This window comes from Chelon labrosus (assembly GCF_963514085.1).
Source record: "Chelon labrosus genome assembly, chromosome: 14".
NCBI lineage: Eukaryota > Metazoa > Chordata > Actinopteri > Mugiliformes > Mugilidae > Chelon > Chelon labrosus.
In genome coordinates, this window is record NC_140347.1 from 17,360,387 (window position 1) to 17,388,371 (window position 27,985).

The 27,985-nt window shown below is 41.9% G+C and overlaps 1 protein-coding gene across 1 annotated transcript in view; it reads right to left on the reverse strand.

Moving 5' to 3' along the window:
- The window catches only part of sipa1l1 (signal-induced proliferation-associated 1 like 1), a 51,410-nt gene extending 43,703 nt beyond the window's left edge, over window positions 1-7,707 (reverse strand). The window contains exon 1 of the mRNA XM_084560405.1: window positions 7,217-7,707. The gene's annotated coding sequence lies outside the window, so the exon portion shown is untranslated. The remainder of the gene's footprint in view (window positions 1-7,216) is intronic.
- Window positions 7,708-27,985: the final 20,278 nt, after the last annotated feature.

Consider the following 27,985-nt stretch of genomic DNA (forward strand, 5'->3'; position numbering starts at 1 on the left):
TCTTCACTCTAGATAATTTTGGGTTGTTTTGGCTTTTCCACTTCACTTTCTGTTTGTGCACCAGGTTCAGGTTGTTCTGTAATGATGGCAGAATACTGAGCCATGCACATTACTCTCTTCCATGTCATCCTTCTGAGGGAAGCCATTAAATAACTAGTACACTGGGTTCTGGCTGTGTACCCTAAGACAGACAGGTGACTGATAACTGCACTGATGAGTAATAACTTAAGCTCAAGACGTTCCTGCAAATAATGAAAGAAGTGTACAACAGCAGCTTATTTAGTCACCACTCACTAACTTAAACTGCAGTATCTAAACCTAACCCAACTATACAGTAATATATAAAATGGGCTAATCTGAGAAAAAGCAATTAGCAAAGAATCTCTGCACTGCGAGCCTGGCAGGCAGTTCCTTCTTTCTTTGGATCTGCTTGGCAGATTCCTGCAGATATTTACTGCATAAATGCATGCCGTCACACCTTAGGTGTCCACATAAAACAAACATAAAATAAATAAGTAAACAGTGGGGAACACGTGGATGCACTCTGGCACACGCAGATTGAGTTAAGGTCCTATCAGAGAGGTTCCAATCCATTTAGAGCGGCCCTTCCGGTGCCTAAAAATAAAGCAGCTGAAACAAACCAAGCTGAAGGCACCATGTTTGAAGGATGCTGTTCGGGCTCCTCACATTCAGAGGGATTTGGCAGGAGCTGCAGAGGGTGTTAGTGATGCGTTAAGCTGGTGCCGAGTGTGCGTAATACAAGAAGAAAAACCTATATTTAAAACAAAATAAAGATATTTTAATAAACACGTGTCTTCAGGGAGGATCTAAACAACATTAGGAGCCAAACAGCTTGTTAATCACTCTCGGTCGGTAACTCCTCTTTCCCAAAATGTGTCCTCACCTCAATGTGTAAAAGTATTCAGAGAGACCGAGCCATGTGGTCATCTGTTAAGACAGCAGCTGACATCTACCTACTCTAGTAGTGGCTAGCAGTACTGTGAATAATGATTGAGAAGGTGTAATGATATTCAGCGGAGAATTGTTTTGCATTTTGTTTTTTTGCACTCCTACTTGTCTGGGCTGTCAGATGTGTTCGTAACCTGAGGCAGCGTTTGGTAAAAAATACCACCATTTATCAAACCTCAACTTTTTTGCCTACTAACCGTCCGAGTCTCTCTTTCCATCTTTGTCCAATCAGTTTAATTCATAACAGAGCAAAATGTGGTTAAACATGGTAAGTACGACACGTTTCTCTGCGGCGCTAGAGACAGCCGCAATGAAGCCGCCTGGTCTTCTGCGAGAGCCACCTCCGCACCACCACCGCGAGCCCTCTAATCTGTGCCAATCAGATGACGCTAAACAACCATTTGTTGTTGAATCGGGGCACCAGTGCACGCCCCCCTCCTCGTTTTCAACAGCCACCACAGACCCCTCGCGAAATGCTGGCGACGTAGCTAAAAAGCAGGCACGGCAGCGAGGGTGACAGAAATAGCAGAGGGGTGAATAATAGAGGAAAAAAGAACTGTGGTGTAATTAACATTGTGGCTGGGGGCTGATGTACTGTAGAGAGATAAAGAAAGGGAATGATGTGAGGGCGTTGAGAGAGAGGATGGAGAAGATTTATGCAGGGAAAAGATGAGGGTGTCAGAAGGGGAAATTATGGAAGAAGGAAAACCAGAAGCAGCAGCGTAAGTTAGGGAGCAAAGCAAACTGAAAAAGTTAATAAAAAATACTGCTGAAAATACTAAACTACTACGCAAACAAGGGGAGACAGGAAAGGACAGAAACAGAAATGCAGCAGCGAGTACATCTCAACATGGTCTCACTTGCTCCATCTCAATGGTGTCATCCTTTTAACTGGTGCCACGTTTTGAATCAAATAAAAACAAGACGCCCGAGAGAATCAAGGGCGTCTTCTTTTCCACTTATCCTCACGAGCACAGGTGACTTCTCTATCCACAGAGAGAGAGAGAGAGAGAAAGCGATGGATCACAGCCATCAGGAAAGAGCTGCAGATTTTTCCAAAATGGCGCAGCTCTGCGTGGGCAACGCTGAGCTGGAACAGCTCTGCAGTAAGAGAGGAGCGAGTGGGACTGAGAACGAAAGCAGCTCACTCTTCAACACTTGTTATGTGTGGCATCCATGTAAGAAAGAAGCGAAAGATGGACGGAAGCATTTACAGCGGGTGAGAAGTGACAGCTAAGGACAGAAAATATGAATGGAGGCATGTCAAATCCTCTGATCTCCACCTGAGCTCTCAATCTTGTTGTTTTGACTGGTTTTTCTTTTTTTTTTTAGTGTGTATGGGAAGAATACTTTTGCAAAAAAAAATCTGAACCTGCCAGTCTCCCCAGCAGGGGTCGGGGGCTGTGTTGCACTGATGTGCCGTTTTGTTGTTTGCCGACTGCAATGAGGATGAACAACAAAAGATTTCCCCGTTTCCCCATTGTTTTCAGGTATTTAAGTAGGAAAAGGCTATGTGCAAATAACCTGAGAACGCTGGTGTTTGTGAAAACAGTGTTTTGAAAATGAGACAGCTTGGTGTAGATGTAGTCGTAACACAGACGCGGCCTTAAATTCACAAACAAAACCCCCATAAATCAAACGTTGCACTGGAGTAATGCCTAGTAACAACTAGATTTATATGAAAGAGAATCAGATTTCTTTCTTTGAAATGTAACAGGAGCAGATGCTGTATTCAGTTTCAGTATTAGAAGGGAATTTGTCCAGTTGCACGGTAGGGGGCAGCTTTTTTAGGGTCTCTTAAGGGGAAGTTGTTCATTTATAATTATTATTAGCTTAAAACAAGACTGCCTTACGAGTGTTGCCTTGTTAATTTCCCAGGGATACGAGATAAAATAAAGATTTTTAATAAAACATATACACATATAGCAGCTATTAACACTACTGTAACAATACCACCTACTTGTTTCTCACTGAGGTCAGCTCCTCCATTGTCTATGTATTTATTTTTTCATATTTTTTATGAATCAGTTTTTCAGATTCATTAAAGAACTCAGATATTATCTGATAAAGAACAGAAAGCGCTCAACTTCAGAGTAAGTCTGCACGTATTTGACACACTTATTTGTCTGGATATTTCTGAAAGTGTTTTGATTGATTTCACTCATTCATTCATTCATTCATCTTCTGTAACCGCTTGTCCTGTCAAGGGTCGCATGGGTGCTGGAGGCTATCCCAGAGAATCACCAATAAACCCAACGAGCATGTCTTTGGACGGTGGGAGGAAGCCGGAGTACCCGGAGAGAACCAACGCAGACACACGGAGAACATGCAAACTCCACACAGAAAGGACCCAGTCGACCTGGATTCAAAACCAGAACCTTCTTGCTGTGAAGCATCATTTCTAAACCACCACACCACTGTGCTGCCCGTTTTGATTGATTTGTGAAGTAAAATGAAAAAAAACTGTTCTTGCACCATTTCTGAGAAACAAAATATCGCTTAGGCACTTACAACAGGGTTAGAACATCTGTCCCCATTCACATCTTGAGTCTGGAGTTCCTGACAATGGGTCATTAGAGAACTACTAATAGTGAAAATACCACACCAGGTTTTGTGGAGAATAATATACAGTATTAAGGAAATCTCGCTGCTTCCTGTCGCTTTCAGACCCGGGGGCTGTGCCAGCTTGTGCTTTTGCCAAGGAAACTGTCTCACATTCCAACAGGAAACACATCTCAGCCACTTCCTGCTTCCCCTGAGGAAGTGACAGGTCGGTGAACGGGGGGAGCCAGTCACACTCAAGACTTTTAAGTCTGGCACAGGGTGATTTTCCAAGAAAAATAAATAATAAAACCACTGACAAACTGGTTCAGAAATACAATAAACAGCAGCTCTTTGCTCAAGTGTAAAGGCTTTGCATTTAAGGCCATTTCAGGGTTAAGATGTATAAAGAGACTTGTAAAGATGAATGTTTCTCGTTTGATAATGAGAAATTACTATATGTTTTACTGTGTAGTTTACTATGTAAGAGAGAGATCACCATCTTCATAATTGGTCATGATAGAAAAAGAAAGCACTAATGAGCTTCCAAACTTGGACCTAGAAAGCCTGAACAGAAACAACAAACATTTCATTTTTGAAAGCTGCCTCTTGCCGTCTGCACTACAGTCATTATCTATAAGGTGGCAAAGGTGGCGGTGGCCTAAGTGAGATCTGATTCACCGGAATACACCCATTTGTTGAAACCGACACTGGACAGAAATGACCCTTGCTAACTCTGAGACATTTGTCAGAGCCAGCACACTTGCTAATAAACCCAGTGGCAGTGAAGAATAAAATGCAGCATTTGAACTCGGGGTGCTGCTGACAGGTAGGCAGAGGTTTTCGTCCAATTACAGGGGGAAAAGGGATGAAGCGGGATAAGGCTGGCCACTAGAACAGACATAATGAGGACGTGGTATGATTGCTGCGGGACTCATTTGAGCCCACAGCAGGCATATTCGATTGGTACAGAATGGCCGGAATGAAGTGGCAGAGAGAGCGACAGAGATAGATAGGGAGAGATAATGGAAGTGAGAAGGATTGATTCCTCACTCGATGTGAGAGTATGTGGGAGGAGATGAGATGCTGAGACTGAAAGTGGGAAAAAGATGGATGCAGAAAGTGAGTGAGTAGTCCGTCCATCAAGACAACTATCTTCCCTCTGTTCTGTCCATCCAGACGACTCAGTGAAAGACACACGGCTGCCAAAGGCAGCGCTGGGGGAAACACCCATAATGATATAAACCTTCATTTAAGTCTCACTGCGTGCAAACACATCTAAGCCTGTAATGCAACTACTGACACGTTGCTGCTGAGCGACATTTGCTGGGAGCAGAACAAAACCTGAAAAACCAGAGCAAGCATATGACAGGAGCCATTCATTCCGTTCAGGCACAATCTTAATGGGATCTCTAATGTACTAGACTGAACACATACATTGATCAGGCATAACATTATGACCACCTTCCTAATATTGTGTAGGTCTCCCCTGTGCCTCCAAAACAGTTGGGACTAATCAGAGAATGGACATGGGCCTTCTGAGGGTGTCCTGTGGTGTCTGGCAACAGGATGTTGTTAGTGGGGGCCTTTGGGTCCTATGGGTTGAGGGGAGGGGCCTCTGTGGATCATCCCACAGATACTTGATCAGTTTGGGATCTGGTGAATTTGGAGTCCAGGTCAACACCTTGTGCTGTTCTTCATGTTTTTTGAGTTGTTCCTAAACTGTTTGTGTGTGTGTCTTTGTCAGGCTGCGTCCTGCTGGGGATGTCTGCTGCCATCAAGGAGTGTCATTGCTATGGGGTGGGGGTGCCTGGTCTGGTCTAGGTGGGTGCTACATATCTAAGTAACACCCACACGAATGCCAGGTCCAAAAGTTTCCCAGCTGAACACTGAATTGTCACAAGATGGTCAATGTTATTCACTTCTCCTCCTGTCAGTGGTCATAATGTGGCGGCTGATCGGTGTATGTAGCTCTTGTACATCATTTAGATTCAAGTGTAATCAGAAAATCCATACGTAATCAGTGCCGGTGCCAGTGCTACAGCATAATATAAACAGCTGCATGCAATAGAACACAAGCTTATTTTAATTAAAAGTAAATCTCAATCATACCTACTAGGACATGAAGCTGGCTCCAATAGCAATAATTTCTAAACAAATGTAATTCGGTGCCGAAGTATAGTGTAAACCCAGACAGAAACATAAATAAAAACCTAGTCGAGTACGCCATTCGTAGAGCTTAGTACCAAATACACACATAAAGTATACTCTTATTTGTATTTGTTGCAGAGGAGAATGTTTTTCTGAGATTTATATCACAAAATTGGATTACATCTTGTTTTCTTTAAACAGACTGACTGACTTCCAGGGCTCTAAATTACAAGACACTTTATCGACCTTCTTTCAGTTAACTAACGCTTCGTTCTTTCACAAGCGTTTTGTTTATGTTTTTCCATTTCTTCCACTTTCTATTATCTCTCTCCACCGTGTCTCATTCGTTCCTCCCTCCCTCTCTCACTCTCTCTCCCTTTCTCCCCCTCTTACTTGTGTGACTATAGTAGTGTCTGTATCTATGTGTCGGTGCGTATGTGCGTGTGTGGGAGGGGAAGAGAGCAGTACTGCTGGCTGGAGGAGGAGGAGGTGAGAGAGGAAGAAAAAGAAGCGAGAGAGGGAAAGAAATACGCAGAGAGAGAAGGAAGGCATTTACTGGAACAAAACATGCCGTTTCTAACTCATAGATAAGAGCCGCCTACTCACCCGTCTTTATCTCACGGCAGATTACTCCTCGTTTTTTTTTGTTTTTTTCCCACCATCTGTATTATTCCCTATGTTTTATATATTGTTATTATGATAATTATTTATACTCTAGCACAACAGGAACATTACTCATTGGGATTCTTACCGCCCAGCTGAACTACATTAGAGTCGCTAGACCTACCATCTGTCCTGTGTCTACAGTGCAACTCCACATTTCAAGAAGGGATGGCTTTAGATTTTTAGTATGGAGACAGCCCCTTACACTTTTTTTTTAATTTTTTTTACAGCAACAGACACATTATTATCACCAACTGATTTGAGGACTACCGATCTGACGCCTGACATATTCGTACAAGAGGGAGGAGCTGGGGACGAGCGAAGGGTTCATCAATCACTCTACACCAGACAGGCATGTCAATCAAGCCCCATTATCTACGTAATTATGACAACATTCTCAAAAGGATCAGCAATCAAACTGATCAGCAGAAGTGAATTTAGCTACTGACGCCATAATGACATGGCATGGAGGTTAGCACCTAGTGACCATCACTGGTATTGCACTCCTATCCTACTCAAAATTGGCTTCACTTTACAGACTGGTGTTTATGTCCATCTTTTGTATGGTCTAGATCTATGAATATGACCATGGACAACAGGAATATTTATTTGCAGGTGATTTACTATAAAATATTTCAAGAAAAGTCCGTATTATTTTAATGTGCAGATGGTTGCAACGACAACAAACAAACTAACCGATGCTTGTGCTTTTCTTGTGGTAGCTCTATAAGACGGGGACATTCACTCCAAGACGTTCTAGTGTCTAATTCTTTTTTAGAAACTATAAGCACAATAGAAGAACATTACTCTTGACAACATCTGTATCACCATCTGCGATTAATTTAACCCAGACTGAGGAGAACAGCTCCAGCTGAGAGAGTTGGATACTCACTTATGGTCCAAGTATCTTGTCCAGACCACTGAATTACAGATGACACAGCCAGGGACCTGGAATAAATTTTCAAATGAGGAACGGTGAGCATAGTGAAGGCAAGCCAGACTACAATAATGAGAATACATTAAGCGTATGAAAACGATGCTTAAATAAGAAAATAAAAGTACAATGCGCAACAAATTGCTCTAAAGCAGGCTTGGCGGTAACGGCTGTTCAGGAAAGTTTAAGTCGGCAATCATTATTAGGTGCAGTCCTTATTCTTCAAGACTGAACCTGTCCAACAGCACCATAAAGTCAGAATGTTAGTTTGATCTCTGTCTAAATCCTTGATGAAAATATCAAGATCGTCAGATAGCAGCGCTTCCCATTAGTAACCCGCTATAGTCTACTTTGCTGCTACTCATAAGTTACCTATAAGTTAGTGTATTTTCGTCACATTATCATCCTATGACGTGCTAAGCGAGACAGACGTCTCACTGCAGATACATAACAATAACAACCATGGCCATATTTTGATTATGCTGTGTTTGAAGGACAGATAAACTGAGTTAGATCCAATCACTGCTGATCAAGTTATTAATAAAGCAGCGACAAAATGTAAAACCCCTTATCTTTTTCTAATCTCTTTAGCCCGTAATAATCAGCTCTAAAAGCCTGCTTCTAAAGGGGAAAAAATAGCAGCGCTAATTTTAATGGAGTATCTCAAAATGGCTTTGGCAATCTCAGTTCAAGGACCATCACTAACAAGACTCTAAAAATCATCATGTCTATAATAAAGTCTTAAATGACACAGTGTAAAAAAAAAAAAAGCATTAAATCCCAAAGGGAAATGTATTAGTGATGTTCATAGCCAGCTTTGGTGGGTGGACACCAAAGAAGAGGGTGCAAAGTAAAATCCCAAGACCCCAAAACGTGCTGCAAACTAAAATCCAAATTGTACAGTTGGTGACAAAGGCTAACACGTCGAGTGCAGAGTCCACTGTAATCACAACTCAAACCGGTCATCTGGCAGTTGTTTTCAAACACGCACACACATATTTAATTTCCTCTCCACGGAGGCTGGCTGAATTTCCTGGAGAGACCGGCAGCGGCAGTCGCCAATTCTGCACACTGCTGAAACACTTGTTATGAGTTCCATCTGTGTGGTCTGTGAATTAATTTGATTTGACTAGATCTGTGGTTGGTGCCCATGGCTACCAGCTTTAACTTCTACTCTTTGCCAGATATCACCAATTTTTAGTTAGTCCAAACTCCGCGGTCTGACAGATCTGACAATGCAATGTGTATGGCTTGGCTTCGTGTGACTGACAGCTTCATTGAAACAGAACTGCCAACGGCAAACTTGCATAGAAAAAAGACTAAGCCAAGTGGCAGTAAGTTGAAGATATCAGCAAAGTAGTAAAATCTTTGAAATTCAACAAGACGTGTAACGTATTGTCTTCATTGTCTTGTAAATAGATTAAATCACAGGTTAGTTTTGGATTTCTTATTCAGGAAGCAGTCATTTCTCAGAAAGTGGTCTACCAGCTAGCGTCCGCCGCTGCTATCGCAACCATTTTCAATATTACCAAACACCAGGCAACAATTGAGGAAATTGTTACAAAGGGTTGGAACATTCACATCTAATTTTCTGATCTATTCAGTCAGTGAAGCCATAATACATAGAATACCAGCCTTGTAGCACCTGAGCTATTTTATAATGTAATCATTTCTTCAGACACATATTCAGTGCTTATAACATCTTATCCCGTGAGCTGTTTCGGTCGGAGTCAAATGTTGAGCCAAGGAGGAAACTGCATTACTTCAAAGTACTATTTCCAAGTTTTAATAAACTCCAAACTTTATTACCTTTCGTCTCCTACCCATTTGTATTCTCCGAGCACAAACTAGTCATCTTCATTGTCATTTCTCCGTGCGCCAGGCTATTAGCACAGAGTGCAGACCTGGACCTTGGACCTCTCTGTAGTCTGTTTCTGCAGGATGGCATTCAGCCTAATGAGGCTTGCTAATGGTCCTCTCATGTCATTCTGAGGAAAACCTTCTACTCTATTCAAACTGGAACACATGTACACAGTTGCTTAGTTAATAAAAGGGACAAGGATAACCTAAGCATGAGACAATGCCATCAATCCTACTCTATCACACACTCTGTGCTCCTCTTTCCTGGTAAGATAGACATCAATGGATCTGCGGCTATTAACTTGGGTTACTATAATTAGCTTTAGCACTGTTACAAAACTCATTTTTGTGTGAAACAGCAACTTCCGAAAGAAACAAAAAGAACTGCTTCCCACTGATTATCCATTAACAAAGCAGCTTCTTTCTTACTTCTCCTTACTGACTGATGTGTCTGACTAATATTCAGGAAATGACCAGCAGCTTGCACATTCCACTTTGCACGTATTGTCCACGTGTTTATATCATTATGGGTGTCCGCTGGTGGTGACTGCTGCTGCACGGCTCAACGTCGATCGGCTTAGCAAGGCCCCACTTTCGCAGGAACTCGGCCATTAGTCAAGCCCTGTTAGGATTACTAGTTAATGATCGCGAGCCCTGTTGCGAAACATTAAAATATATATATATATATATATATATATATATATATATATATATATATATATATATTTATATGTATACACACACATATATGTGGTTGAAGTCTGTGGGCTCAAATGACAGAGGAGAGTTAAAAAAAAAAATAGAAAAAAAAAACGTTGTGAAAGCTTTGTTTGTGAGAAAAGTCAAAGATGAAGCCTTAATGTGAACTGGTGCTTCATGCCTTAAGACAAAGCTACGAGATTCTCCAGATGCTTTGACCTCCAAAGAAAAGCAAAGAGCATCTTGTTGTGCGTTCAATGAAAATGTAAATATCAGCTTTTCAGATGCATTCTTACCACTGAGCTCTGCATAACCTTGGATTTAGTGATTCATGATGCCCAGGTATGTCAAGTATTGATGCCAAATTAAATCTGCAAAAGATCCTTCAAATGTAAACTTCCAAAATACCAACTGTTGATGATTTACACAAGATGAGGCATTCTTACTGTAGACAAGAAGCATGTTCCAACCATTAACTCTGGTTACAAAACAAAACCCAATATGACAAAAAAGGACTCAAGTGATTAAGAAGAATGTGTACTTTGGCGAAGATTTGTTTTAGGAGACAGCATCACAATGCAAATCATGCAGGGGTATACTGGATTCAGATGGAGCTCGAGTTGCAGCTCGTAAAACAGACAATGTCCAGATGTCTGGCAGGACGTACAGGAACGCGGCAGAGGATTTAAGTAGTTCTCTTCGCAGTCAGCTACTGAGGGTCGTGGCTCCTCCGAGTTCAAAACTTTAGGATGAAGGAATGCCAATAATGCAATGTTGTGGCTCGGCTGTGTGTGTTTTTTTTAAAGTTCTGGACAACAGTGGAGGTGTAAAGCCCAAGCTGATAAGTTGTTTCAGGCTTTGGCAACACAGGAAATTATTAATCTAAAGTCAATGTCCGCTGTATTTAACCAGGATTTAAGAGATTTTAGCTCTTTGTCTAGCAGTGATGGTGGGCCAGGGGACCCAGGGTGCATCATACTTTAACATCTTCTTCGGGAAAAAAATAATAAACTGCCACAGATTCGAGAGACTGAAAAGAACATTTCTCACAATGACACACTTCTCTTCCAGTTCAGGTCTAATCATGAAGACTGATGAAAGCCTGTGACTGTTTTAATACAGACAAGGGAGAATTAATGATCCCAATGGACGGCTTGACCAAAATATGCTTGCTCCTGTAACAAATTACTTACACCTATTAAGGACACAAAATCAAGGGTTGCCACGTGCCCCATTAGGCTCTCGCATTCTGTCTACTTGAGAAGAAGCATTTAACCTGGAGAATAATTAACACCTTTGAAGTACTTCTTACGTAACCCACTCTACCTTTGCCTGAGCTCTAATCCTCAGCTGGCAACGCTTTACAAATGCCAGGAGTGTGAAAAAGGAAAACTGCACCGCACTGATGTAAAATCAACACCTTATTTTATTGCCCCATAAAAATATCAACGTCACACCACATACTAAGAGAATGCCCCGTGTTACAGGAGTGAGTCAATAAAGTGTGGGGTAGACTGAAGGTGGGAGGAAAGTAGCATACAGTGTAAAACCTCATGAAGGGAAGTGGGAAGGCTCAGAGAACTTGCAGAAACTCATAGTGCATCGAATTCTCTGTGGATTTCCCTTCCGAAGCCATTTCAAAGCCACTGCATAAGCAGCTTTGTTCCTGTGCCACCTTATCCCAACGTTGCGCCCATTCTAAACCTATCTTTTATTGTTTGGCCACAGCTCTCTATCAATCCTCAGATGCCGGCTCTTCGCATTCCTCAGTCATGGAGACATAAGCCTCCGTTTTCCTCTCCCACACTCTGCAGGCTTTTGGAAAACAGGGACACAAGCTGGCGGAGTCACTGTATCAAATCTATTTGTCTGTTAAACCTTCTTCAGACTGGATCCTGGATTAGGCCTGCTTTTAGCTTGCTGCTGCCGCTATTCAGCAAACCTGGCGAGTGTGCGTTCGCTAGCACCGACGTCCAGTGAGGCTTGACAGGCAGGGCTATTCGTGAGGCTCCCCCTACTTGCCAAAAGGAATTCACCAAACGGCCACACAAGCTTCTGCCTTACGATCATTACGTTAATAATCTCCAGTAGTGTGTGCTCATAACCAATGCCACGTGAGTGTGTCTTTCTCCAACAAGTCTACATACAAAGACTTTTGAGAAAATTAACGGTAAGCCCAAGAGTATTGAGGAGAAGTGCCATGACAGTGATTTGCTTATTTTTATAACCAAGTATTTCTACAAAAAAAAGGAGGAAAAAAAGAAGCAAGTGTGTGTTTCTGAAACAGCCTGGGAAACATCTGCACGGAGTAGAATTGAGAAAATGTGGCATGGAAGAAAAGCATGACCAAAGTAACAGATCGTCTGCTACGACTGTAAATCACATCAGAGCTGAAGTCTACGAGCAACAGAGGGGGACAGCAAAGTGAGGAAGAAAGTGTCGTTAAGAAGAGCATGCTGAAACATTGTTAAAAAAAAAAGAAAAGAAAAAGCAGTTTTAAGGCCAAACAGTGTGCTACAGGGAGAAATATAAAAAGGTTATGTGAGGCAAAAAGGAAAATGTTAAAGGCAGAGAAGTCCTGACTTGAGTTCACAAGTTCAAAATCTTTCCCTTCTGTGTACTTCCCATCTGCACACTGTTGTGTGTTGAGCACAGGAAATGCACAAATATCAAAGATTAAGGTAGCCAGGATGTGTGTGTATTCGTGTGTGTCTCCAAAAAGCCACCAGCACCTGATGCATACCTTGGAGGGGAACATTAATATTTAATCCTTGTGGTTAGATCTGCACCTTAGAAAACTTTTAACTGTTCAGTGACTCTGTCTAACCACAGTCTGGTAAAGCACAAGTCTACAAATATGTGTGTGTGTGTAGTTGTGCCTGGTGCCTACTGGGATCCAACACTGTGGTAAAACCTTGATAATGAAAGCTATAAATCACCGCTACAACATCCCAAGCCTCAAAGCTCATAAAACTCCTGCCTACAACAGCCTGACAACAACAACATGCTGCTCTCCTTTTTTTTTTTTTTTTCACTCTGTATTTTCTTTACTAGCCTCACAGCAAGAAGGTTCTGGGTTCGAATCCAGGCCGACTGCAGCCTTTCTGTGTGTGTGTGGATTCTCTCCAGGTACTCCTGCTTCCTCCCACTGTCCAAAGACATGCTGGTTAAGTTCACTGTTGATTCTAAATTGTAGCATGAATGGTTGTCTGTCTCTCTGTGATAGCCCTGTGTTAGACTGGCGACCTGTCCAGGGTGTACCCCGCCTCTCACCTGATGACAGCTGGGATAGGCTCCAGCCCTCCAGAGGACAAGCGGTTACAGAAGATGAATGAATGAATGAATGAATGTATTCTCTACTATAGTTCACACTATAAACAACTGCAGTGACAGGGGTAGCCATGGCACAGCCAAGTCACCATAAAGACTCCCATCCTCTTCTAACCGCTTGGTCTCCAAGGGGATTTAGTGTAGAACTCCCTGCTGTAGTCAGTAATCCTTTTAAAGACATTGTTCCCCCTCTGACTCAAACCTTTTTTTTTTTTTTAATCAGCCCTCCAAACGTCACACATGTGTCTCACTACTGTAGATGACTGAGTCATGCGTGTGCCTACATCCATAAAGTGCTTTTATGGCTTCAAAAAACTAATATTTCTATTGATTCTTTTTTAAATTATTGATCAGTCCACTACTTTATGGGTCTAATCTAAAATCTATGCAGTTTAGTTTTATAAGTGTATGCACTGATCAGGCATAACATTATGACCACCTTCCTAATATTGTGTAGGTCTCCCTTGTGCCTCCAGAACAGTTGTGTCTCATCAGAGAATGGACATGGGCCTTCTGAGGGTGTCCTGTGGTGTCTGGAAACAGAATCTTATCAGTGGGGGAAGGGCTTTGGGTGTGGATCATCCCAAACATACTTGATCAGTTTGGGATCTAGTGAATTTGGAGGCCAGGTCAACACCTGTTTTTTTTTTAGTTGTTCCTAAGGTGTTTTTGTGTGTGCATGTGTCAGGCTGCATCCTGTTGGGGATGGCTGCTGCCATCAAGAAGTGTCATTGCTATGGGGTGGGGGTGCCTGGTCTGGTCTAGGTGGTTGGTACATGTCTAAGTAACAACCACATGAATGCCAGGTCCAAAGGTTTCCCAGCAGAACACTGCATTGTCACAAGACAGTCAATGTTATCTATTTCTACTGTAAGTGCAGCATTTCCATTTGCTCAAAGAGTTCTGGTTGCATTTTCTATCTGAAAAACAACAGAGGAGGACTCATCTACAACTCCCAGACACCGACCATCGACCAACAATCAAGACAAAACTAACTGTAATAGTTCAAACACTGATGCTGCAGTCTTGTTTTATGCTGGCAGTTCTGGCTTTTCAGTCATGTTTGGCACGACTGGCGGCAGCAGAACTCATAATTGGGGATGTGACATGCCGTCACATTACACATAAATAGATGCCACTGATGAGTCTATATATAAGAACCCATCTTCGTAAAGGAATCTAATACTGAATCCTATGCAATCTGATCTAATTTCTCTTCTATCGTTCCACACTGAATCAAATTAAACGTTATTACATACGTGTGTTACTTCACAGGATATAAAGTCTGGAAATTTGAGTCAATGCTATTTAGAGGTAGGCCAATTTACCAACCACACACAGAACGGCTCTCAAACAAAGCCGAGAAGAAAAAATAATGCCGCTCGAACATCAAGGTAAACAGAGGAGGGAGAGAAACGAAAGAGTATGCTAACGCTTTTAAACCTGACATCTGAAGACACAATCCCACTACTTACAGTAATTAGCCCAGACTCTTGTTCTCTCTCTTCTCTTTGTTGTGCTGACACTCTAAACAATCTAAAAAGCAGCAGACTGAGTATCAGGTAGCGTCAGTACAGGCGAAGCCAAAAATAATGTCTGATGAGTTCTGTGGGAGGACAGCACAAGTTAACTGATCAATTTAACAGAGGGAGGGTAGTCAACCGTGAATAAAAGGCATAAACGAATTGCCGTGTTTTAACAAAAGACAAATAGCTTTTTGATTGGTGGTGCAGTCCCACATTTAAACTGTTGGTAGTGAATAGCTAACACGATAAAAGCAAAAAATCCACTGGAATGAATTGAAGCCAGTCCCCAAGGTTTTTTTTGTTTTTTTTTGTTTTTTTTTTTGTTTTTTTTTTTAAATTAAACATACCAGGATTTCATTGTACCAGTGAAAATTCATTTGCAACACAGCACAGTGCATTTACTTCTAATCATAAATCATATTCTGTCAACAGCAGGACATTACATGTTTCTTGGTCCAATAAAACCTATTACTTTCATAAAAGCAATCTAGAGAATGAGTTGCGTAACATCAATTCCTGCATGGCTCACAATAACTATCAACTCACCAAGCATATACAACTCGACCATGTATCCCCTTATATATATATATATGCATATGCACCGATCAGGCATAGCATTATGACCACCTTCCTAACATTGTGTAGGTCTCCCTTGTGCCTTGTGACTCCTGTGGTGTCTGGCAACAGAATGTTGTTAGTGGGGGGCCTTTGGGTCCTACGGGTTGAGGGGAGGGGTCTCTGTGGATCAGGCTTGTCCCAGTGCATCTCACTGATACTTGATCAGTTTGGGATCTAGTGAATGTGGAGGCCAGGTCAACACCTTGTGCAGTTTTTCATGTTTTTTGAGTTGTTCCTAAAGCGTTTTTGTGTGTGTTCCTGTGTCAGGCTGCATCCTGCTGGGGATGGCTGCTGCCATCAATGAGTGTCATTGCTATGGGGTGGGGGTGCCTGGTCTGGTCTAGGTGGGTGCTACATGTCTAAGTAACATCCACATGAATCCCAGGTCCAAAAGTTTCCAAGCACAACACTGAACTGTCACAAGATGGTCAATGTTATTTACCTCTCCTGTCAATGGTCATAATGTTGTGGCTGATTGGTGTATAAAAACACATATGGTTGTTTTGCACACATTAAAATGTGGATCCTCACATGGTTACAGAAGCATGCCTCACACCAGTTTTACTCTAACTAGCTTTAGTTTGCAAAAGCCTGCATTGATCTCCACAGTGGTAACGCCCATCTATAAATGTCTAAGTAGTTGCTTTCTAACCAAACACAAAGGCAGGCTTGTATCGATTAGACCTAGCCAGCTGAGAAGCAAATGGCTACGAGGCCATCGGTCACACAAAGACAAGGCAGATTGACAAGTGCGTGTTTGATGGCCGTGAGAAACACTGTGCAAGGGTTCCTGGGTAATCGCCGTTATAAGGGATGGAAAGGGAGGAGGATGAGGCTGCAGACGGCAAGCCCTGTGACACTTTGACAGATATGAGGTTTTTTTTTTTTGCACCTCCCAAAGCGGCACAGAAAAAAAGGCCCTTTGAATAATAGGCCTACTGCTGAGCTTTCTGTGCAGTGCCCTCAGCCCCACAGCTCAAAAACCAAAGAAAGGGTCAGGCCGTTGCTTGACTACAGGCATCTGGGGCTTTTCCTGGCAAAACAAAACAATTAAATGCGGGGGCTGGATCTTCTTGAGGTTCACCTTTCCCTCCTTCTCCCTCGTATTGATCACAGCTTCTTCTGTTCCACTAGTATTTTGTCTTTACCCTTTGCCTATTTCCTCCACACAGATGAAATGTCTTTTTTCTTTGCTTTTAGTTTGTCCACTCCATTTTTACCTGTCTAACCTCAAACTTTTTCTATCCTTCTGTCGTATCTCTACCCTGTCTTTATGCCATCAACTTCTCAGGCTCTACAGATGTTTCTGTGTGCAACTTTTGTGACCACATCCGACCTCCAATTTTGTCCAAACTCTTGTATTTTCATCCACTGATTTGAGGGCTGAGACAGGGAGGCAAGGGAGACTTTGGGTGCAGTCAGACAGCGCCAGAGGCAAAGTACTAACTTTTGCACAACAACCCCAGAGGAAGCCTGCTGATCTCCACCGTGCTTCCATCAAACCTCGACAGAGGGGCAGAAGAAAAAAAAAGAAGCAGAGAGCCTCAGTGAAGGGGAAACTATCAGACAAGGTATTTTCAGACAGCGGCAGAGGCCTGTCCGGGCGGTCTCTATTTGTTGCCCTTAGATGTAATGCACACAAGGTAGTGAAATTGTTTTGCCCAACTTTACATTCCTGTCTGCTGCACTGCCACTGGTATGACAGGAATGTGACAACCTATAGGAAAGCTTTCATTTCCCCAATTACATTTTCATGAAGAAGACAGAAACACGGAGAGAGAAAGCTTTTCATGGAGGTTGAACATACACCAGTCAGCCACAACATTAAAACCACTGACAGGAGGAGAAGTAAATAACATTGACCATCTTGTGGCAATTCAATGTTCTGAAGGGAAACTTTTGGATTCATTCATGTGGTTGTTACTTTGACATGTAGCACCCACCTAGACCAGACCAGGCACCCCCATCCCATAGCAATGACACTCCTTGATGGCAGCAGCCATCCCCAGCAGGATGCAGTCTGACACAGGTACACACGAAAAAAACATGAAGAACAGCACAAGGTGTTGACCTGGCCTCCAAATTCACTAGATCCCAAACTGCTCAAGTGAGAGACCCCTCCCCCTCAACCCATAGGACCCAAAGGCCCCAACTAACAAAATTCTGTTGACAGACACCACAGGACACCCTCAGAAGACTCATGTCCATTCTCTGATGAGTCACAACTGTTTTTGAGGCACAATATTGGGAAGGTGGTCATAATGTTATGGTGTGTCTACCAGCAAATGAAGAGCTGAAGCTTTGGAAAACACAACAGAGATTGCTTTACAACACAAACAAAGGTCGGCCAGTGGAGGTGCTTGCATTTCTTTCAGTGGCTGCAGTGCTTTAATGGCTGATCTCTATAGAGAGGTGAGATGGCTTTGTGTGGATTTCAAAACACTCTTCTAACAAACAGGACATGCAAGAAAAAAACACTTTGCCTGCAAATCTAGATGCAATGCCGCATCAAAGACACAAATTTCAAGCTAAAACTCAGACGCCTCTTCCTTTAATTATGGAGGACTCCGGGGGCAACGTGATGAGCTTTTAATGGCAGAGACTCTGACACGGGCTTTTTAAATAGAGCTTGCAGGGGTGATAGGCCCCTTCCTGGAAGACACCTGTAGCATATTATTCAGTCTTTATTCATGCTCCATGCAACATGAATAGTCTGCCAAAAGAAACAGACTAGTCGGCCTGGGAAATTAACAGTAACTGCGTGCTCACAGACGTTCCTGTCCACAATGAATGAGCTGCTCATTGCCAACATGAGGAGAGAAAATAGAGTGAACCGATACCAACTAGTGTGTCTTTTTTTTTTTTTTTTTTTTTTTTAAGAACAGGATAAAAGTTTTTAGTGCATCGCTCCAGTAAGAAGGCACAGGAGGAGAAAGCTTTGTTTGTAAGAAAAAAAAAAAAAAGTAAAAAGGACTTCTAATTACTGTTGTTAGAACCCTGCATTATCATTACACGCCATGGTTTCTGACAACACAACAACTGCGCTGCCATGGCAACACACTTCAGCAAAAAAAAAAAAAAAAAGGGACGTTGGTGCTAGGCGGTTTGATGTTTTGGCCCATTTCAATTTCGCCTCTGATCCACACCAACTGCATGTGATCAGTGTCAATGTGTTCACTGACCTGCACCCTAATCCCCAACCTCGTCGGACGAGCGCAGGTGGACACATCAGTCGGCCTGGCTGGCAGCACTTCACCCATGAGCAAAACAACACGGCACAGCTGGGCTCATCTGATATTATGTAACCCAGCACCACCCCCGCAGGCCTCGTTCACAACCGCCCCTCTCCTCCTACTCCACCTCTCTAGTGCACCACTGGCTATTTGCAGGAATAGGTGCATTGCGAGACAAGAGTGCTCCAGTATTGACACAGCTTGTGGTGGTATTTGTGGAGGACTCGGCTTAGGAACTCAAAATATTTAAGCTACTAATTCCGACAAAAAAATAAATAAATTATCTTATTATCTTATTGTGTTCATTGCTTCTTCACACAATTTGTGAGGCAGCTACACATTAGTCGTAAAACAGGTGATAGATCCCAGGGTTGTATCCATCCACTGATTCTGCCTTTGCTTCTTGGAAACAAATTTTGTTACTAAGCAATACTTGCCAAAAGTGGAATTGCACCCGTTGCCTGGCAACATTAGCTTATTGAATCTCATATCAGGAAGCAATGAGAACCACCGGTGCTTTGGAGCTGCAAACCTCTAGATACTTTTTCACATCTCGGGTACAGACTGTGATGTCCAACTACAATCATGCTATTCAAGTCATCTGCTAGATGCCGGTTATGTCTTAACCCCTGACAATCATCAACATAATCCTGCGCAAGCACAAAATTGAACTCGCTATGAGACGATATATTACAGAGAAATAGTGAGGCAAGGAAGTTTAAACTGCGTTAAACGGCTTCAGGTAGCCATTGCATTAAAAACAAGTCTGTGGGACCTCGCTGAATAAGCTACTAACCGGCCTGCTGTCATTACTATGGCTGTCATCTCTCGTACCACGTGCCAGTTAATGAAAAACACCAGCTCTCACATCCACAAACCACCGATCAAGCGTTCCCTCCTCGTAGTTGGTGAGAGCCAGCAGAGGCACTAGCTAGAAATTGTTTGAACACCGCAGGAATGGATGGAAAGCGCTATGTGGTAAATCACCTCCAATGACCATTCAAAGCACTCTAACGCCATAGAGCAAGCCCACTCCATCTGAGTGACTGAGTAAGAAGGCAGCATACGTTTATGATGACAGGGAGCGACGCAGAGGAAACAGCTGTGACAGGGGGAAAGTAAGAGTTCGCTGAAGAGGTATTCTGGCGGAGAGGGTTGCCATCCCTTTCTCGCTGAGTTGAGAGCATTTTCCAGATGACTGAACGATGACAGAAAGCTAGTCATAAGTGTCTAATTCAAAGGCAAAAAAGGGTTCAGCGAAAGTTGTAAGAGAGAACAAACAACACAGAAATAGATATTTTGTGAATTCCAATAACAATTAGTTTCATTATTGAGGAACAAGTACTTTAGTTTTGTCAAAACATAAGGCTGTTAAGTCGACTATGATACACGGCCAAAAAAACGAAGCCAAACCTCATATTTAAGAAACTGCTCCAATCGTTTTGTTGGGAATCTACAGAGAAGGTGCAGATTATTTTTGGTCAATTGACGAGATAATTAATGATTTTTATCACTATATTTAAAAATGCATTTGATTTGCTTTTTCTTGTCTTTCATTAAAGTAAACTGGGACTTATTTTCTGGATGTTGTTTGGATAAAACAAGACTTTTCGGATGTCGAATGTACCAAACACATTAAAAAATTAATTAACAAAAACAATAATTCCTCACTGCAGCCCAAAATAATGTTGTTAGATCGAAACAACAAAAATCTCGAGAAGCTGTAAAACCAGCCATCTTCAGTCATCCTCTAAACTAAAGGAACATCTAATTTATGCTTTCCAAAGACCCCACAATCTGAGCAGCTCTGAGGGTCACCAAGGTTAAGACGGCATTCACTAACTGACACCAGGCACAAAGCCCCGTCGGAGTTGGCTCCTCTGCAGCAACATGCCCCAGTGAGTGCAGCCCAAGACTTCCAACCCTGCTATTTCCAAATAATCATTAACAAGCTCATCCCTGGGTAAATATTTCAAGAACCTTTGTAATCTAGGAGGTAAATACACACCTCTGTGATGGGTCATAAACACACACGCTTACACGCGAAGCAGAGGAAGGTGGGCCTGGGTAGCGGGACTCGCAGATTTCATTGTTTTTCAGCATGTTGAGCTTAAACAAAGTAGAAAAGGATGAGGTCATCCCTATTGTGTACACACGGCATTCTCGCACATTCCTCTGAATGCCATTGCAGAGCCGTGGCTCGGCTGAAAACGTGACGGGATGAATAGTAAAGAGAGTGATGCTGTTATACCAAATGTTTTTTCTTTACAAAGCCATGAAGCTGAAATCTAGTACACATAAGAAGGGGAAACTCCACTCTTACTCTCAAAGCCGTCACCTATAAGTGAGCAGAAACATTTCGGGTGAGGACTGCAGATCATGACAGGCCACTTTCCTGTTTTGGTTTCTGCTTCCACCACCTGCAAGCCAGATGTTGTAAGCCTGGGAATTCTGACTCATTTTTATGGATTAAAAGTTTTTTTTTTTACAGGTCTACTTGAACTTGTCCCATCTTCTGGCCCAGTTTATGTGTATCTGAGGAGTAGGCAGTGGAATCCACTAATGCTAAAACAATTATCAAATACTTCTATAATGTAGAAATCACTCAATTTATTAACAACCAAGGCAAACTAGTATCTGGTTTCAGTTTATCTAAGCAGTGGGATTTGCTAGTTTTTTTTATCATTGTAACTTGAAAGCCTTGCTGTGAGTGCAGATCAAAAAAGTAAAAGGAGAACATCACCTTGGTAAATTAGAATGGACATTGATAGACTAAAAAGTAGGCTGAATAAAAGAAAATGATGAAAATCTTCCATCAACCTGAAATATAATTGCTACAAAATGAGCACCACATCCAATCTAACAAGTGACAGAGAGGAATCCTCCATGATCAGCACAATCTCTGGCTTTGTACACGGATCTGCAAAGCAGGAAGGCTGTTGATGGTTCAGCCAAAAGCTGCTGCTGCTGCTACTTTCAGTAAATCAATTCGGATTTATGTGTCAACCACCCCTGGCACAATCTAGGACCTCAGCGGAACCAACAAACAAAACCATGATGTCTTTCATTACGAGCATTTTGCCTCTGTGGCTCAATGACTTTGTGGTGGGGATTCATTCAAGTTTTCGTGCCGAGATGAAAATGCCCTCAATGCATGTGTCCTCGCCAAACACTGCTACTTTTCTTGGACCATTCTTAAATCTACAATTCAATGTGCATTCTGCTCTGCACAGTAAGAGTTTCATAACACATCTGCTAAATAGTACACAAGAAATACCCATCTATCCATTTGATCCTTAAGGTGTGTTCACACTAGCAGCAAAAAAAGCAACAGACCTTTTCAATATGAAGCAATGAACTGATGACCAACACTTAATATTAAATTTGAGCTGGATTTAACTCGTTTCAACACTCCAATGACACGGTGGCACACCTTCATCAAACAACATCAATGAGCTCTTAAGCAACACCTCAACGCCGACTCGCCAAACAACATAGGTGATCTGGCTTTGCCGTTTTGTAACTCTCAATGTGAACGAACCAATGCTCTTGTCAAGGTCTCAGGAGACTGGAAGCCAGTGGACTTGGCAAATGTTCAGTGCATGCGGACGGGAAGTAAAAGCCCATTCCATTAATATTTTATTTTTGGAAATAAAGACTGATCAGCATCACAATATGAGATCCCCCTCCTAGGGGATGTCAGGGTAGCCTAGTCGGTGACTTCTTTTGAAAAACACAACAGAAATCTTTCTTAATAGGTACACCATTTTATTTTGGTTGATATTCTTTGTACTATGGATACTGCATTTGTTCTTTTATATACTTATTTTTTGTGTCCCCTTGACTTAATTCTGTGTATTTGAATGGCTGTTTGGTTCAGCTTTGTCGAAGTATAAAGTATCTAGTCATAAATATTAAATGTCACAGTGAATTACAAAAGATTTGAAACCACATTCTCAGGGTATCTAACACAGATAAATTCACAATGGTTACAGTTGTAAGGATATTTTTAAGAAAAGACGAAGTAGAGCAAAACACTGAAACATAAGCATTCCTTTCAGATTAAGAGCAGTCCTATTTTGACTGACGTTTAAAATATCTTAAGCGCTAAACCACATCTCTGGTTGAGATGCGTGCTCGGTATCTTAACACAAACCTTCCCAAGCTGCATTACCATAAACATCAACATGGCCACAAGATTATCTGTTTGGTTTGCTGAGGCTCAGTGGGACATTACAGCCGAGGAGGAGCACTCAAACTGACAGTGAAATCACAGGGACTGTCAATTACGGCACACTTAATGAATCCATTTCAAGGCTGGGAAAAATCTCGAGGGCCTGTTGACTTTAAAGCCCGATTTTTCTCTCTGAACCACCTTTTCATGCTGCGGCGCATCTGCAATGTCTGATATGGCACACAGTCAACTACTTCCAAGCTTATAGATAGTATTACACACTGTATGGAGTATGGACTGCAGATGATCTAAAGAGATAACCTAATACAAACAGCTTTTTCAACCTCAAATAGTTACAGTTTCCCTTAATACAAAGATACTATTTCATCCACCAGTGAACAATGACCAGGATATGTCTTCCTTTAATGCTGGGCCTCTGTTACCCCGGCTTGGGCAGTAGAGGTTTTCATGACAATAGCACATAAGAAAGGTCTGTTAAGGAAATACCATTCTCAACCTTCAGGCTGCTCAACAAACTTTAGTATGGAAGCAGATCCAATGCAGACTAAAACGTTATCGGGATCAAATCCAGTCAGAGCTTCTTTATTACGTGACTGAAAACTTCCAGACTGAATTCTTCTCTATTTCAGGAAACTCTAAAATAGAAATTCAAGCAGACAATCTTATTTTTGGTGCACTCGTCTCCTTTTCCATTGATATGAAAGCTCTAGAGCAGCCTCGCTTTCCAGCTAGGACTCACGAAATGAGCTGTGTGCCTTATGTAATTGAGCGTGTCCTTATTTTACAGTTTTTACCCGAGGAATTCAAGCATCAAATAAAGTGGGTTCCTGGATACCATCGAGTCCCGTGAGGATGAGTCAAATATTCCCAGGGGAAGTGAGTGACAAAACATTAACAAACGCTGCTTGGTAACTGGATTGTTCTGGACAGAACGCCCAAAATAATCCATTATACAGAATATTCTTTCAACAGAAGGTTTGTCAAGTAACCTTAGTGGAGTTTCAAGAACATTGCTAGTAATGCTAAAAAAAACAACACTTGATGTGACAATGAACTCTTATTATGATCCTACAAGGTCTACGTTTCGAAGCAGTTTCTTTCTCATTCGTTTGTGTTAATGGATTTCTATTCAGGTTAAAAATGTAGCAACTAACTACTTCCATTGTTCATTGTTGAACTCAATTGGCATGCAGAGAATTTGTTGGTGCACAAATACTAAAATGTATAAAAAAAAACAAAAAAAAAAAAAAACAAGATTTGTAATTGGTAATTATTTAAATCTTTTCAATCCGTCAATCACGTTAAAAGCCAAAAGACAAGGACGTTTAGGTGTTCTTTTAACAATGGCAGTGTTTACAACAAATACATGCAGGGGAAAGAAAAGAAAAATGTGTGTGTGCACTGGAAAGGAACAAAAACAGCGCATGCCAAAGCCTAATCCTGTCTGAACAGAGGCTATAAATGAAAAAGCCATAGATTCTAATTACGGAGGCACCTCAGGTAAAAGCCCACCTCATAATTAAAAGTGCTTTAATCACTTTGTAGAATGTCTTTGCAAATCATTCTTCACCATGTTTCATGTCTCACATTATACTTATAAAGAAAACATGTATGTCTATCCAGGTGAATCTTGTAGGAGGACCCCAGGAGAGCATCGCTGTTAAACTGTGAAATGTGTGAAAGACTACGTTCACATTGTCGTCATTGTTTCAGAGAACTGATTCTCCTATTTTGTTTTTACTGACTGCTGTCAGTTCATGAGAAAAAATTGATGCTCTTAATAATTCCATTCTGCCTTTCCTAGGGGTTTTATAATCTTGACTATTGTAAATATATAAGACTCACCTATTGCAAGTATCCAAAACGAAATAAGAAAGCTAAGCTACTACTCCTCACTGGTATTTACCTGATGTTATATGAATAAAAATGATTTAAAAGATCTAGTAACCACGGTGGTGTTCAGTTTGTCAAGTATTAACTCTACTAAAGCTAATAACCTCAAGTTGGACAAAGAGTTGAAACTCGTAAAAGACTGACAACAATCTAATCACATATCCAGCGTTGAAATGGCTGCGTAATTTCTCTCAACACTTTGCATAAATTTCAAGACGCAGCTCCGCACAAACACACTAATTTTCCCAAAATGGCACAAAGGGGACAGCGGCAATTACCAAATCCAACTGGGTCAGAAAAGCACTTCTATCACTAATTCCAGCCCAGGCAGCCAACAGTAGCAACATCCTTTTAGTCATCCAGCAAGACAGAAATCTGAGAGCTCTGTCTGCTTGGAAACAGATGGCAAGGCAGTTGGTAGGAATTTCAGCAACGCTCCCATACAATGTTTGGGGATAAGACTTACATGTGCTCAGTTGCGTTCTTGCAATGTCAAAGAGAGGATGGGTTCAGGACGTCCAGAGAGAATAGTCAAGTTTCACACACACACAAACACACATTTGAATACAGGATAATGAACACATGTTCCACCTGAATTTTTCATGGCAGACAGTGTTATCCCAGATTTGCAACTAGTTTAAAACAGAACCAAACCAAGTCATGCAACCATACATCCATGGACATATCAGCTAGGTAATTTGCAATGTCGGCTGCACAAGGTAGTGCAAAGTCATTGTATTTCCTTTTTTTTTTGCAAAATAATGCAATAACACACACCTTACAACTATTTTTGAGCACCTAATTGATCAAGAAGATGCATTTAGAGAGTTAGAAGCTCTCACCAACACGTGCAAAAAACTTATAGCAATCCTTTAAATATTTTTAAGTCAAGTGTTCCTACAGATATTAAGCTCTATCGGCCTGCTGGGCTTAGGCAGAGGGGTCCCCATGTAGTTAATTGTCCTCACCATAGATAAGCAGATTAATGTATGTTTGTTATACAAGCCACTTCTGGATTACATTTTGGAACAATATAATTTACTGACCGTATTCACTAGGCTATTTTTCTCCAACATAAACATACGACCAAAATTACATTTCAGAGAACATTCAGTCGCAACCCTAACAGGCTAGTTTTTCAGTATTTATGTAAAAGTTTAGTTTGTGCATCCGCTGGCAGACCTCAACAGTCCGCTGTGGCTTGTGCAATTATAAGAATTATGTATTAAAGCATTGTTCGCATAACGTCTAGGCTGTTCTTGCTCTCTCAGGCAATCCATCTGTACAGTATGTTCCCTCTGTTTACTTCTGCATGGATTAGCTTCATTGTTTCATGATGTTTTTAGAGATTTTTTTTTAACTCATCTGTCAAAACTGAAATCCGGAGCTTTTTTTTTTTTATATAATCCATGCTGCTTTCATGTGCTATAAAATCCACTAAACCCCCAATTATGAAGATATTTCACCAGGCAGACAAGAAAATGGAGAAAGAGAAAGGAATCTAGCTTTTAAGTCCATTCACTCCAGGTTGAATGGCCAACACTAGCAGCTACCTCTCGTGACACCTCTTTCCCTTTTTTGGGCTGCTATTAGAAAGGCCCCCGACGCAGTCTCAACAGGTTTTTTTTTAAGATTTATTCTGGATCAAAAGAGATATGCAATTTCACATATCAGAGAGAAAACCTGCGCAGGCTGTTTGTTGGGTGAAAACAAAACGCTGGATCGCGCTTCAAATGTGTCAACAGTACACGGACCTAAAGCTTTTTAGCAATGCTACCGTCAAATCCTTGCAAGGTCGCCAAAACGCTCACAAGGGCGTGAAATGTGTATGCACAGCTAACAATGAGCATGGTCGCGATTGGCACCTTGGTTAGTAGTGCCAATTAATTTGGTATGGTAGCGTGGTCTCTCCTTCCACATGCTGATTTACAGGCATTTACCAATACAAACAGACTGGTATCCCTATCAAGAGGCCTTATAAGTTGAATAAATGCAAAGTATTGTGAGAAACTATGTATTTGTTGGCATTTGAGAGGCATGCCGCTCAACTAGTGTGAATGTATTGTAGATTGAGCGTATAATGGGTTAGCACTGATTAGGAAGCACATCATCCTGGGGCAATCTTGGACTGATTCACCTGTTGCAATTACAGTTATGCATTTAACAAGCCACTCTCAAAACTGGCGTTACCACGTAAGGATCGGGGTAAAATCAGGCACAGCATTTGGATGAGAAAGCTGCCTTTACATTTACTACACGGGACGTACACTGATCTGGCAGGGACCGGTCGATTTATTTTAATCATTCTGCCGCGCAGTTTCCTCTAATTGCTTTTGAAGAGTAGTGTTTCTTGCTCTGTTATTTCTCCCGGAGACCTTCACCAGAGGGACCTTGCATTCCAATCTCCAGCATGCAAAGAGAAAAAAAAAAAGTAAAAAAAGAAAGGGAGACAAAAACATAGAGGAAGGGAAAAAGAGAAGCGAAGCAAAACATGCAAAACATATAAATTAGAATCAGCGAGGACTCTCCAAAAAGACGACATGCAAATTTGTGGAATGTGGAGGGAAAGAAATACAGAGATGGAGCAATACGGCGAGGGACGTGGACAGAAATGATGAGAACGTCAGAGTCCTGGCGTGCCTTCCTCAACAGGAAGGAAAAAGAAAGCAAGATGAGAGGAAGAGAGACTGTCGGTGATGAGAGAAGGGAGGAGGGAATCGTGGGAGGTGGAGAGTGGAGACGTAGAAGACAGGACTGAGACAGAAGATGAGGATGAGGCAGTAACCGGGTAAAAGGAGGGGGGGGGTAGAGGGATGCTAGCGTGGGAGGTAGTAAACAGGTAAGACCCCATCTATTAGCTTCTATCAGTGCCGCACTGCATTAAGAGTGAAAGTGCAAGCTGGCCGGTTATGAGATTGAAATGTCCTCTTTTTTTCCTGACTTTGCATATGCCAGGTTTCGCTCCGTGTGCACTGCCAAAAACCTTCCCTGTCCCAGATATGGCTCGGCTTCACATTAGAGCCTTCCTGAAAGAGGGATCACGTCCCAATCACAGTGCATCTGATGGAAATTTAAAGCTGAAGACTTTGCTTGCGAGCATTAACTAAGGTCCTTGGAAATTCTTCATTTGAAACTCCAAAAGAAATCCCCCACTGTGCTTTTGATGGAGAGGGTTGGAGCCCTTTTTGAAGGCTCAACTCCAGCTGTGTAATCCAGGAACATCTAGAAATATGTCTCCACAACCCAAAGCCATCTCCTAATCTTTCAGCTGCCCATCCGCAACGCTGACATTTTTATTTCCCTCTATCCTTCATTTCCTTCTTTTCCCACCTCCCCTTTTAATTCGGCAGCTCCATGTGTGACAGAACATGTG